At 34.8% G+C, this 12,693-nt stretch overlaps 1 pseudogene; it reads right to left on the bottom strand.

The window, feature by feature from the left end:
• Window positions 1-8,100: 8,100 nt before the first annotated feature.
• Window positions 8,101-8,487, bottom strand: LOC122750477 (annotated as a pseudogene).
• Between the last annotated feature and the right edge of the window lie 4,206 nt (window positions 8,488-12,693).

Here is a 12,693-nt window from a genome sequence, read left to right as displayed (position 1 = left end):
CTTTTCCCATTTTTATGATCTCTTTCAGATATAGAGCTAGTAGTGGCATATCTGGGTCAAACAGTTTGTACTGTTTTATAGCCTTTTGGGCAAGGTTAAAAATGGGTAAGGTTGAGGTCCCCCACTAGTATAGTTTTACTGTTCATATCCTCTTGTAACTCACTTAACCTCTTCCATAAGAATTTGGATGCTGTACTAGTTGGTGCATGTGTGTTTAGTTTGGATATTACTTCATTGTCTATGGTACCTTTTAGAAAGATATTACTTACTTCCATATATCTTTTAATTAGGTCTATTTTTTGCTTTTGTTTTGTCTGAAATAAGGTTTGCTACCACTTCTTTTTTTTTCTTAATCCAGCTGATGTATAATATATTCTGAACCAACCTTTTTACCTTTCCTCTGTGTATCTCTCTACTTCAAATGTGTTTCTTGTGAACAACATATTGTAGTAGTCTTGTTTTTAATCCACTCTGGTATTCACTTCCCTTGTATAGTAGAGTTCATCCCATTCATATTCACAGTTATGATTATTAACTGTGTATTTCCCTGCATCCTATTTTCCCACTTGTTTATACTTTTCTCTCTGCTTTCACCTGGTCGCTTCTCACCACTGTTTTGCTTGTGACCACCATCTTGCTCAGTCTACATTATCTTCCATCAGGCCCACCTCCTTTTTGCCCCTTCCCCTTTTGCTTCTTAGTTTTGCTTTTCCTTCTATCAGTCCCTCACACTTTTCTTTCTCCTTTCCCCTCCTCCTTCTCTATAGGGTAATGAAAAATTCAATACCAAAATGTATATATATATATATATATATATATATATTTGCCACTTTGAGCCAAATCAGATGATAGTAAGTTTAAAACAATGCTTATCCCTCCTTTCTTTCCCTCTATTGTAATTGGTCCTGTTAAGGGCTAAAATTCTAGCTAAATTGTCTAAAATATCTAATGAGTGGTCACCAATAAATTATAAGCTTTAGCAAGAGTTAGACTTTTAAGCATTTATTAAGGAGAATAAGAGTTTGGTAAAGAGAGAAGAAAAGGCCTAGATTTCTATCTATTAAAGGGAGAGCACATTTCTAGCTCCTTTCTCCGCCGGAGTCCTCAGGAAAGAGCAGGAGACAGAGCGTTAGTCTCTTCCCTCTTCCTCCCACTAGCCAATGTCACTTCCTGACACCAAAGAAAAGAATCCTGGTCTTGCCTCAAAGACCTTCGCTTCATTGGTGGAACTCTTCTACAGTAAGTATCCAGCAGGTGGTATCATTCCAATCGTTACAGTCCTTTGTACCTCTTCATGTGATGTAATTTATGCCATTCTGCCTTCCCTTTCATCTTCTCCCAGTATAATCCTTTTTGTCACCCCTTAAGTTTAGATAGATAGATAGATAGATAGATAGATAGATAGATAGATAGATAGATAGATGTGATTATAAGTATATGTGATTATATATATGTGTGTGATTATATGTATATGTGATTATATATATGTGTGTGATTATTTTATATATATATATATATATATATATAAAATCACATCAAAATCTACTTATACCCACACCCACTATGTGTACTCCTCCTTTCTGCCTTCATAAAGATATAGTTCTCAAGATTTACCAGTATCTTCTTCCTTAGTAGTTATGTAAATATTTTAACCATAATGAATAATGTTATACCCATTTTACCTTTTCAAGTATCTCTTGAGGATTGTATTTGAAGATTGAATATTCTTTTCAGTTCTGGGCTTTTCATTAGGAAAATTTTAAATTCCCCTGCATTGAATGTCTATCTTTTCCCCTGAAAGATCATGCTTAATTTTGCTGTGTAGTACATTCTTGGTTATAATCCCATTTCCTTTGCCCTACAGAATATCATGTTCCAAACTGTCCAGTCTTTTAATGTTGAAGCTGCATGGTCCTCTATAAATCTAATTGTTGTTCTTTGGTATTTAAACTGGTTCTACCAGTATTTTCTCCTTTTTCTTGATGATTCTAGAATTTGGCTATGATATTCCCTGCAGTTTTCTTTTTGTTGTCTCTTTCAGGAGGTGATCTGTGGATTCTTTTAATGACTATTTTTTCCCCCTCTGGTTCTAAGACATTGGGGTAGTTCTCCTTGATAATGTCATGAAATATGTTGTCTAGGCTCTTTTTTTTGACCACTTTCCTCATCTAACCCAATTATTCTTAGGCTGTCACCCCAGATCTATTTTCGTGGTCTGTTGTTTTTCTGAAGAGATATTTTATGTCTTCTACTTTTATATTATTTTGATTCTGACTTACTTCTTCCAGTTTTCTCATTGAGTCATTAGCTTCTTTCTTCCCAATTCAGCTTTTATATTTCCTTTTGCACTGCATATTTAAATGAGTTATTTTCCTCAGGCAATTTTTGTCTTTCTTTTTCCAAGCTATTGACTCTCTCTTGTATGATGCTCATTCCTTTTCTTCTTCTTTTTTAAAATTGAGCAAGTTCTTATTGATTGATTGATTTTCCAGTTTACATGTAAAGGTAATTTTCAACATTCCTTTTTATAAGATTTAGTGTACCAAATTTTTCTCCCTCCCTTTCCTCTCCCCTCCACAAGACAGCAACCAATCTGATATAGGTTATATATGTAAATCCACAAGTACTCTTTTTTTTTTTTTTAGTCTGTGTTCAATCAATATCAGTTCTTTCTCTGGAGGTGGACGGTATGCTTTAATCATTAGCCCTTTGGGATTGTATTGAATTATTGTATTGCTGAGAGTAGTTGAGTCATTCACAATTGCTCATAGAACAATACTGCTGTCACTGTGCAAAATGTCCTGGTTCTGCTCACTTCCCTATACATCAGTTCATATGAGTCTTTCCAGGTTTTTCTGAAATCATCCTGCTTGTTATTTCTTATAGCACAATAATATTCCATTACAATGATATACCACAGCTTGTTCAGTCAATCTCCAATTGATGGACATTCCTTTGATTTCCAATTCATAGCCACCACAATTAGTTGCTATAAATATTTTTGTACATTTTCCCCTTTTCTCTTTTTCACAATTACTATTGTTAACTGTTTCCCTCCATCCTAATCTCTTCCCAATGATATTTACTCTATTAGTTATCTTATTCCTCTGACTGCCCCCTCCCCCAATTTGTCCTCCCTTCTTTTGACCCTCCTCCTTATCCCCTTCCCCTCCCATTTTCCTGCAGGGTTAGATAGATTACTCCACCCAATTGAGTGTATATGTTAATCCCTCCTTGAGCCAACTCTGATGAGATTAAGGTTTTTGAGCCCACTCTGATGAGTGTAAAATTCATTTTTTGCCCTGATCCTCCCCCATCTCTCCCCCCATTATATAAGCCTTTTCATGTTCCTTTCATGTGGGATTTAACCCCATTCTACCTCTACCCTTCCCCCTCCCCCAGTCTATTCCTCTCACCTATCAATTTTACCCTAAAGATGTCATCTTGGAGCAGCTAGGTAACAAAGTGGACAAAGCACCCACCCAGGATATAGTAGAAACTGATTCCAAATCCAGCCTCAGAGACAAGGCACTCACCCACTGCATGACGCCAAGTATGTCACCAAACTCCAACCACCTCACAAAGAGAGATAAAAAATAAATACTTTTCAGATATAATCCCTTCATAATAAATTCCTACCTCTTCCCTCTGTCTAAATTTATTTCTATCATTTGCCTTAATATTGAGAAAGTTTTTATGAGTTAGACATATCTTCTTCCCATGTAGGAATACCTGAAATTCCTCCTTTTCATTGAAGTACCACATTTTTCCTCTGAAAGATTATACACAGTTTTGCTGGATAGGTGATTCTTGGTTCTAATCTCAATTCCTTTGCTCTATGGAATATCATATTCCATGCCATCTGATCCTTTAATGTAGAAGCTGCTAGATCTTGTGCTATCCTGACTGGGGCTCCACATTACTTGATTTGCTTATTTTTGCCTGCTTGTTATATTTTCCCCTTGACTTGGGAGCTCTGGAATTTGGCTATAATATTCCTGGTAGTGTTTCTTTTGGGATCTCTTTCAGGAGGTAGATCCTTTCAATTTCTACTTTATTTTCTGCTTCTAGAATATCAGGGTAATTTTCCACTTTATCATATGTATAATCAGCCTTCTGCTGGATGATGATAAAATGACTATGTCCTAGACACTATTTTTTTAAAGATATTTATTCATAACATGGAAAAAGAGAGGCAACATGATTAACAGCCAGTACACAGTGCTTGATTTCAGGAAGACCTGAAATACAACTTTATCTCAGATACTATCCAGCTGGAGGATTCTAGGTAAGTCATTTAACATTTCATATCCTTATTTTCTCATTCCCTAAAATGAGGATAGAACATATTTCATTAGTTCTCTGTGAAGACCAAAGGGAATTATATTTATAAAGCATTTTTGAGCTTTTGAAACACCATATAGATATCAATGATTATTATCAGAATTTCATATTATATAATCAAACAAATAAAGTATTTATTAAGCTCTCTACTAGGAGGGTCATCCCATGTGGAATAATTCAACTGCAAGTCAGATGGAAAGGCCTCATTGTACTGAGAAGGCATTGATAAATCAGATGATAATCCCTTTTATGAATGTCATTTACACTGAAAAAAATGCCAATTTCTGATGTTGAACCATTTGATAATTCTAATGATTTTTTATATTAAACTTTTTTTATAGTTTAGCATTACAATTTTTATTCCTCTTTCCCTCCTTCCCCTTCACTCTCACTGAGGCATCAAACAGTCAGGGCTATACATGTTTGATTATGTAAAACCACACTATATTTGTCATTTTGTACAAGCAAACTTGATTAAAAGAAAAGTAAAGTGAAAAATAGCAAGTTTCAGTCAGTTCCATCAATATCAGTTTTTTCTTTGGCAGTGAATAGTATGTTTCATCAATCGTCCTTTAGGATTGTCATGAATCATTGTATTAATTTCTTTATATATTTGTTTATTTATTTAATTTGGGGGGGGCAGGCAGTGGGGGTTAAGTGACTTGCCCAGGGTCACACAGCTAGTAAGTGTCAAGTGTCTGAGGCCGGATTAAAACTCAGGTCCTCCTGAATCCAGGGCCAGTGCTTTATCCACTATGCCACCTAGCAATCATTGTCTTATTGAGAATAGTTGAGTCATTCGCAGTTCTTCATCAAACAATATTACTCTTTGTGTACAATGTTCTCTTGGTTCTGCTCACTTCACAAAACTTCATTTAATACAAGTCTTTCCAGGCCTTTCTGAAGTCATCCTGCTTGTCATTTCTTATAGCACATTAATATTCCATCACCATCATATACCACAGTTTGTTTAGCCATTCCCCAATTTATCGGCATTCCTTTGATTTCCAATTCTTAACCATCACAAAAAGACCTCCTATAAATATGTTTGTACAAATAGGACCTTTTCTCTTTTGGGGGATATCATTGGGATATATACCTAGCAATGGTTCTGATGATTTTTAAAATGAGAAAATTCTTTTCTGTGGCTTCAATTGATATGGCTATAGCACCTCTAGGAAATTTTGCGGATTGGCATCTCCCCAGGGATTGTTTCCCAGGATGATATATTTAGAAACTATCTTTGAAAGACTTCCATTCCTAATCAGTTGGTCTTCAGATTCCTGGTCTCTCTGCACAAGAATCTGAGGTGAGATAGTGTTCAAAGTGGTTATGGTGATTTGATTTTCCTGACATACACTGACTCCTGTTGACTTCTTAGAGTTTTCTGTTGCTTCAGCCAGGTTGATTTCCTGTTGTGAGTAGCAGTCAGCTGGCAGTTGATGGAGATGGCTGGCCCTTTCTCTATAGGAGTTAACTCCTCCCCATTTTCCTTCACTATAATTGTGAAGTCTGGGCTGAAAGCAGGAGGTTTTCCTATATATAGGGCTCCTGCACTTATTCACCTATTCATGTTAGTTGACCAACAGCAGTTTTTGACTATGGTGAGGAAGTTCTGTCTCTTGTCAATAATGATTTCTCTCTTCATTGATCTCTATGAGGGTCGTGCTGAAAGTTGTTTCTATGACCTAGAGAAAACTATTCTTCCCAAGGCTTTGGGGTTTAGGGACCTGAGCTGCCTCCACCAATGTTTGTGAATATGAACATCAAGGTGATAATGATAGTTTGATTTATGGGCACAAATGTCCTCCTAGCTCTCCTGAAAGGAGCCCCACTGCTTTGGCTAGGAGGGTTCACCTGCTTTGTCAGTATCATGGGGAAATAGTTAATGCATCTGAGGCCAGGATAGGGATCTACAAATATCTCAAAAGGCCATAATGATGACTCAAATTTTATGATAAATTATATGAGGAGTAAATGTAAAGGTATGAATTTGTGTTCAAGGCAACCACAAAAATAACATATACAGAATTGTAACAGGTATTAAGAAGCACATGGGCTAAAATATTATAATGTGGCAAACAAAATGCATTTTATTGTTTTATTTACTTTTTAAAAATGTAATAAATATTTATATTTATAGTTTTTGGTTCCAATTTCTATCCTTCCTTCCCTCCCTCCCCTCCACCATCCCTGAGGCAGCAAACAATCAGATATGGCTTATACATGTATGATTATGTACAACATTGCCATATTTTGTCATTTTGTACAAGCAAACTTGATAAAAAGAAAAAAGAAGAAAGTGAAAAACAGTATTCTTCAGTCTGTTCTATCAATATCTCTTTCTTTGGAGGTGGATAATATGTTTCATCATAGTATTGGGATTCATCCTGGCATTTTCCTCAGGTCAAAAAATCAGGCTCTCATATGATTATCTCAACCCACAAGTAGGAGGTAAAGTTGGATACCTCCCAGGTGGGTCTATTCTAGAGCTAGTCTGAGATGATTCCTGGCCACTGGCCCACCACATCCAACCACCCTGCTGAGCCAGGGAAATTGGCTGCTGGCATTGGGAGTGTTACACATGCAAGCATCCTTAGTTGTAAATAGGAGAAAGCTCCATCTGAACTGTTCTCCAAAATACTTGGAAAATGCTTCTTAAAGTCAATCTCAATGGCCCTTCTGTCTCTCATTGTAATGTCACTAGAACTTTAATTATATCCCTTCCCATTTCTAATCTTACATGGCAAACTGAAAACTGAAATAGAAACAGGCTATCTCATTCTCCTCCCCAAGAACTTAGGTTTTATTCTATTACCTCAAGTTTGCCAACTTACAGGGTTATTTCTGTTAGGAAATTTTTATTCTAGAACCAGACTGAGAAGAATTGTTTCCTGATAACATTTCTTAGCTTCCCACATCCTATTTGTGTGGAGTCTCTTTTTGGCCAGCAGTACCCCGTGTAGACCACCTGTCCCTTATCTCTGGCTCCCCCTACTGGAAGCCACTGTTTGTAGCTGCTCAGCAAAAATAAGAATATTTTTCCAACAATGGCTATTGACTAATATATCCTTGTAAAGACTTACTCCATTTAAATCATACTTTTACCACACCCCATACCAAATTCCGCAGGACAGATTGTCATTCAAAATAATGGACTGTCTTTACTTTGGATAGGAAAAGGGCTATTCAAAGCAGCTTCCTGTCCAAGTCTAATTTTTTATGCAAAACAGGGAATTCAGCCAAATGCCCCAGGAATTTTTTTTAAGTACTTTTATTCAAGTAACATTTTTCCAATCTGATTTAAAGGTACTCAAAGGGAAATCGATTTTTGTTTTTGAACTAAGAGCCTCCATATTTTTACAATTGTGTATCAATTTCCTTGAGGAAAAAAGATAGATAAGACTTAGTGACTGAGGAACACTTTCCCCAAAAATCACTAAGTGAAAGGGTTCAAATCTCTGACTGACTTCTCAGCAGAAGGCCACTGTCAACCTGTTCAAAGCAGTCAGAATTTGCATCAGGTGCCTTAAAATGCCTTTTTTTTCCACTTCCAATTTGGCACTGTTACATTCCAAACTGAAATCCTCAAACAGAAGCAGCTCAGTGTTGATGAGTGCACAGCAGCCCAACCAAAGCCCTTTCCAATTGCTTCCAGTATCCTGTACAATCTACAGTGCAGAAAGACAAGGATAATCAACACTTTGGTTTAGGTTTTATTTGATATATACAAAATGTTTCCAGACCCAAGAGGGTTTAATCCTCTTCCTCTTCCTCCTCTTCATCCTGGTTGACCTAGAAGTACCGTAATTCATAACTCTCCTTGCTATTGGCCCACACTTGGAATCAATGCCGAAGATTGTTCTTCTTTAAGTGTTTCTTTGTCAGGTACTTCAAATAACTTTTAGAAAATGGCACCTCTGAAGTCACATTGATCTTACTCTTGCTTCTCTCAATGGTTATGACTCCACTACCAAGGTTGCCAGCCTTTCCATTCACTTTGATTCATTCTTGTAAAAACTGCTCAAAATTATCAGCATCCATAATCCCATCTTCCACAGGATGGGTACAATCCAGGGTAAATTTGAGGACTTGATTCTTTTTTTTGCCACCTTTCATCAGAGATTTCTTCACAGGAGCCATGATGATTGAGGAGGCAGAAAGGGCTACCTCTCTAATTCTTAGCAAGTACCAGATTGTTTTGATAATTGCCACTTTATAATGCAGATTGAGATCCTGTACTGCTGGAATACCTTCTTTCATATTATTTTTCATTGAATCCCATGATATCCTTGAACTATTATTTTTCCAAATCAATTCTGTTATTATTTTGTTCTAGCTCTATAAAATATTTTTGATGGTTTGATGGGTATAGCACTAAATAAATAAATTAACTTAGGCAGGATTGTCATTTTTAATATATTGGTTTGGCCTACCCATGAGAATTAATATATTTCCAATTGTTTAGAACTGACTTTACTTTTGTGAAAAGTGTTTTGTACTTCTGGTCAAATAGTTGCTATGTTTGTCTTTGGCGGTAGACTCCCAAGGATTTTGTATTGGCCACAGTTACTTTAAATGAAATTTCTCTTTCCAACTGTTGTTGCTGGACTTTGTTTGTAATATATAGAAATGCTCATGATTTATGTAGGTTTGTTTTGTTTCCTGCAACTTTGTAAAAGTTGTTAATAGTTTCAACCATCTGATTCTCCAGTATTTTCTAAGTATAATGTCATATCATCTGCAAAGAGTGATAATTTTGTTTCCTCATTATCTATTCTTATTCTCTTCATTTCTTTTTTTCTCCCCTTATTGCTATAGCCAACATGTCTAGTAAAATATTAAATAACAGAGATGATAACGGCTATCCTAGCTTCACCCCTGATTGTAATAGGAAGGCTTTTAGCTTATCCCTATTACAGATAATGCTTGCTGATGGCTTTAAATAAATAGTACTTATCATTTTAAGGTAAGATCCTTTTATTCCTGTACTCTCTAGTGTTATTAATATGAATGGGTACTGTATTTTGTTAAAAGCTTTTCCTGTATCCATTGAGATTATCATATGATTTCTGGTGCTTTTGTTATTGATATGGTCAATTATGCTGATAACTTTCCTAATATTAAACCAGCCCTGCATTCCTGGTATAAATCCCTTCTGGTCACAGTGTATGATCCATGTGATTTATTGGTGTAATATTTTTGTAAGTATTGTATTTAAAATTTTTGCATCAATATGCAATAGGGAAATTGGTCTATCATTTTCTTTCTCTGTTTTGGCTCTTCCTGGTTTGGGTATCAGCATCATATTTGTCTTAAGAGGAATTTTATAGGACTCCACTTATTATTTTTTTGTGTGTGTCCTTCACTTATTTTTTCAAATAATTTATATAGTATTGGGATTAATTTTTATTTAAATTTCTGGTAGAATCCTCTCGTGAATCCATCTGATCTTGGGAATTTTTTCTTAGGATGCTAATTGATGGCTTATTCAATTTATTTTCCAAAAATAGGGTTATTTAAATATTTTTTCATCTAGATAATTTATATTTTTGCAGATGTCTATCCATTTTGGTTAGATTGTCAAAATTTTTTCATGTAATTGGGAAAAATATATCCTAATAATTGTATTAATTTCCTTTTCATTGCTGTTGAGTTCTCCACTTTCATTTTTGATACTAGAAATTTGTTTTTCTTCTTTCCTTTTTTTGAACAAATTATCTATTTTATTGGCTTCTTTTTTCATAAAACTAGCTTCTGGTTTTATTTATTAATTCAATGTTTTTCTTACTTTCAATTTTATTTCTCTCTGCTTTGTGTTTCAGGATTGCAAATTTGGTGTTTAGTTGGGGATTTTTAATATCTTTTATTTTCTAGTCTGTATGTTTGTTTGCTTTTAGTTGCATGCCAAATTAATTGATGTGCTTTTTCTCTATTTTATTGATGTAAGCAATTAGGGAAATAAATTTTCCCCTAAGGACACCTTTGTCTCCATCCCATAACTTTTGGTATATTGTCTCATCTTTGTCATTTTCTTTAATGAAATCATCAATTATTTCTGTGATTTGTTCTTTGACCCACTTGTTTTTATAGAATTGGATTATTTAATTACCAATTGATTTTTAATCTCTCTTTCAATTGTCCATTATTGAATGTAACTTTTATTGCATTATGATCTGTAAAGGATATGTTTCATATTGGGGCTTTTCTGCATCTTGTTATAAGGTTTTTATGCCCTAATTCATGGTCAATTTTCATAAAGTTCTCATGTACTGGTGAGAAGAAAGTATGTTACTTTCTATTCCCATTAAATTTTCTCTAGATATCTATATATCTAACTTTTGAAGAATTTCATTCATTTCCTTAACTTCTTTCTTGTTTATTTTTCTTTAGATTTATCCAATTCTGAGAGGGGAAGATTAAGTTCCCCCACTGAGATAGTTTTATTATCTATTTCTTTCTGTAAGTCATTCAACTTCTTCAAAAATCTAAATTCTATACCATTTCATGCATATATGTTAAGTATTGATATGACTTAATTGTCTATGGTACCTTTCAGTAAGATTTAGTTTCCTTCTCTATCTCTTTTAAGTAGATTTCTTTTGCTTTTGCTTTGCCTGAAATCATGATTGCTACCCCTGATTTTTTTTTTTGCTTAAGCAGAAGAATAACAGATTCTGTTCCAGCCCCTTATATGTGCCCTTTGTGTATCTCTCTGCTTTAAATATGATTCTTGTAAACAAGTTTTTAATCCAGTCTGCTATCTGCTTCTGTTTAATGGGTGAATTAATCCCATTCACATTTAGTTGTGATGACTGTTTCCTTCTCTGCATGCTATTTTTAACCTGTTTATTTCCCCGACTCTTACCTCCTACCATTTCCCTTCTAACAAGTCTTTTACTTACGATCACCACCTTCCCCAATATCTATTCCCTTGTGTCAGTCCCCTATGCACATTCTATTATCGCCGTCCCTTTTAAAACTTCCTTTTAGGTTAAGATAGATTTCTATATCCAACCAAATGTGTTTATCATTCCCTGTTTGAGCCAATTTTGATGAGAGTAAAGTTTAATCTTTGCCCATATCCCCATATTTCCCTCCATTATGATGGTTCATTCATGGCTCTTTTTTTCTGTATGTGTGTGTGACAATTCACCCATATACAATTTCTCCCCTCCTTCTTCCATGCAATTAAAAAAAAAAACCTTTATTTAATTTAAATTTTGTTTTCTGGGGTATCATTCCATCAATGTCACCTAAAAACCACACCCTCTGTCCACATATACTCCTTATTATTCATTTTTTATTTTTTTTGGTGAGGCAATTGGGGTTAAGTGACTTGCCCAGGGTCACACAGCTAGTAAGTGTTAAGTGACTGAGGCTGGATTGGAACTCAGGTCCTCCTGACTCCAGGACTGGTACTCTATCCACTGCACCACCTAGCTGCCCCCTATTCCTAATTATTCTTACATCAAAGTCGTTAAGACTTACAAATATTATCATCTCTTCAATATCACCTTATGACAACATCCTACCTCTCTCTATATTCCTAATTAGTCTAATAATTGTTCTTATAATAAAGTTGTTAGGTTGCTTTGACAATATTTTGAAGTATATCATCTAGGATTATTTTTTAATCATGGCTATCAGGTAGTCCAGTAATTCTTATATTATCACTCCTGGATATATTTTCTAGGTCAGTTGTTTTTCCAATGAGAAATTTCACAGGTTCTTCTAATTTTTCTAATTTTTTTTAAACTTTTAAATTTTAATTGTATCTTGTTGTCTCATAGAGTTATTATCTTCTATTTGTTCAGTTCTAATTTTTAAAGAATTATTTTCTTCAGTAACCTTTGTACTTCATTTTCCCTTTGGCCAAATCTGGTTTTTAGGGAGTTATCTTGCTCAGTAAATTACTGTTATTTTCCTCAGTAAATTTTCTTTCTCATGGTTCTTTTTCGTTATTTTTATTTCTTTCCCCAATTTTTCTTCTACTTCTCTAATTTCATTTTTAAAGTTATTTTTAAGGTTTTTCCAGGAATTCTTTTTGGGCCTGAGACCAACTGACATTTTAAAAAAAAACTTTACCTGTAGCTTTTTTGTTACTATTTTCCTCTGTTTATGCCTTGATTTTCCCTGTCACGTTAGTATCAGTCAATAGTCATGTTCTTTTGTTTTGTTATGGTTTTGCTCATTTTTTGCCCTTTTTTGTGCATTGATGTTTTTATTTGAGTTGGGCTCTATTCCTAAATTCTTTGAAGTTTTTGTACTCAGATTCTGGGTCATACTGATGGCTTTCACTGGGTTTCAATGTTTAGCTGCTTGCTTTTTCTGGTTTCCTAAAGTTAA

Source organism: Dromiciops gliroides, chromosome 3 (assembly GCF_019393635.1).
Source record: "Dromiciops gliroides isolate mDroGli1 chromosome 3, mDroGli1.pri, whole genome shotgun sequence".
NCBI classification, from domain to species: Eukaryota; Metazoa; Chordata; class Mammalia; order Microbiotheria; family Microbiotheriidae; genus Dromiciops; species Dromiciops gliroides.
Note: the sequence above shows the minus strand (reverse complement) of the source record. Positions and strands in the feature narration are given on the sequence as shown.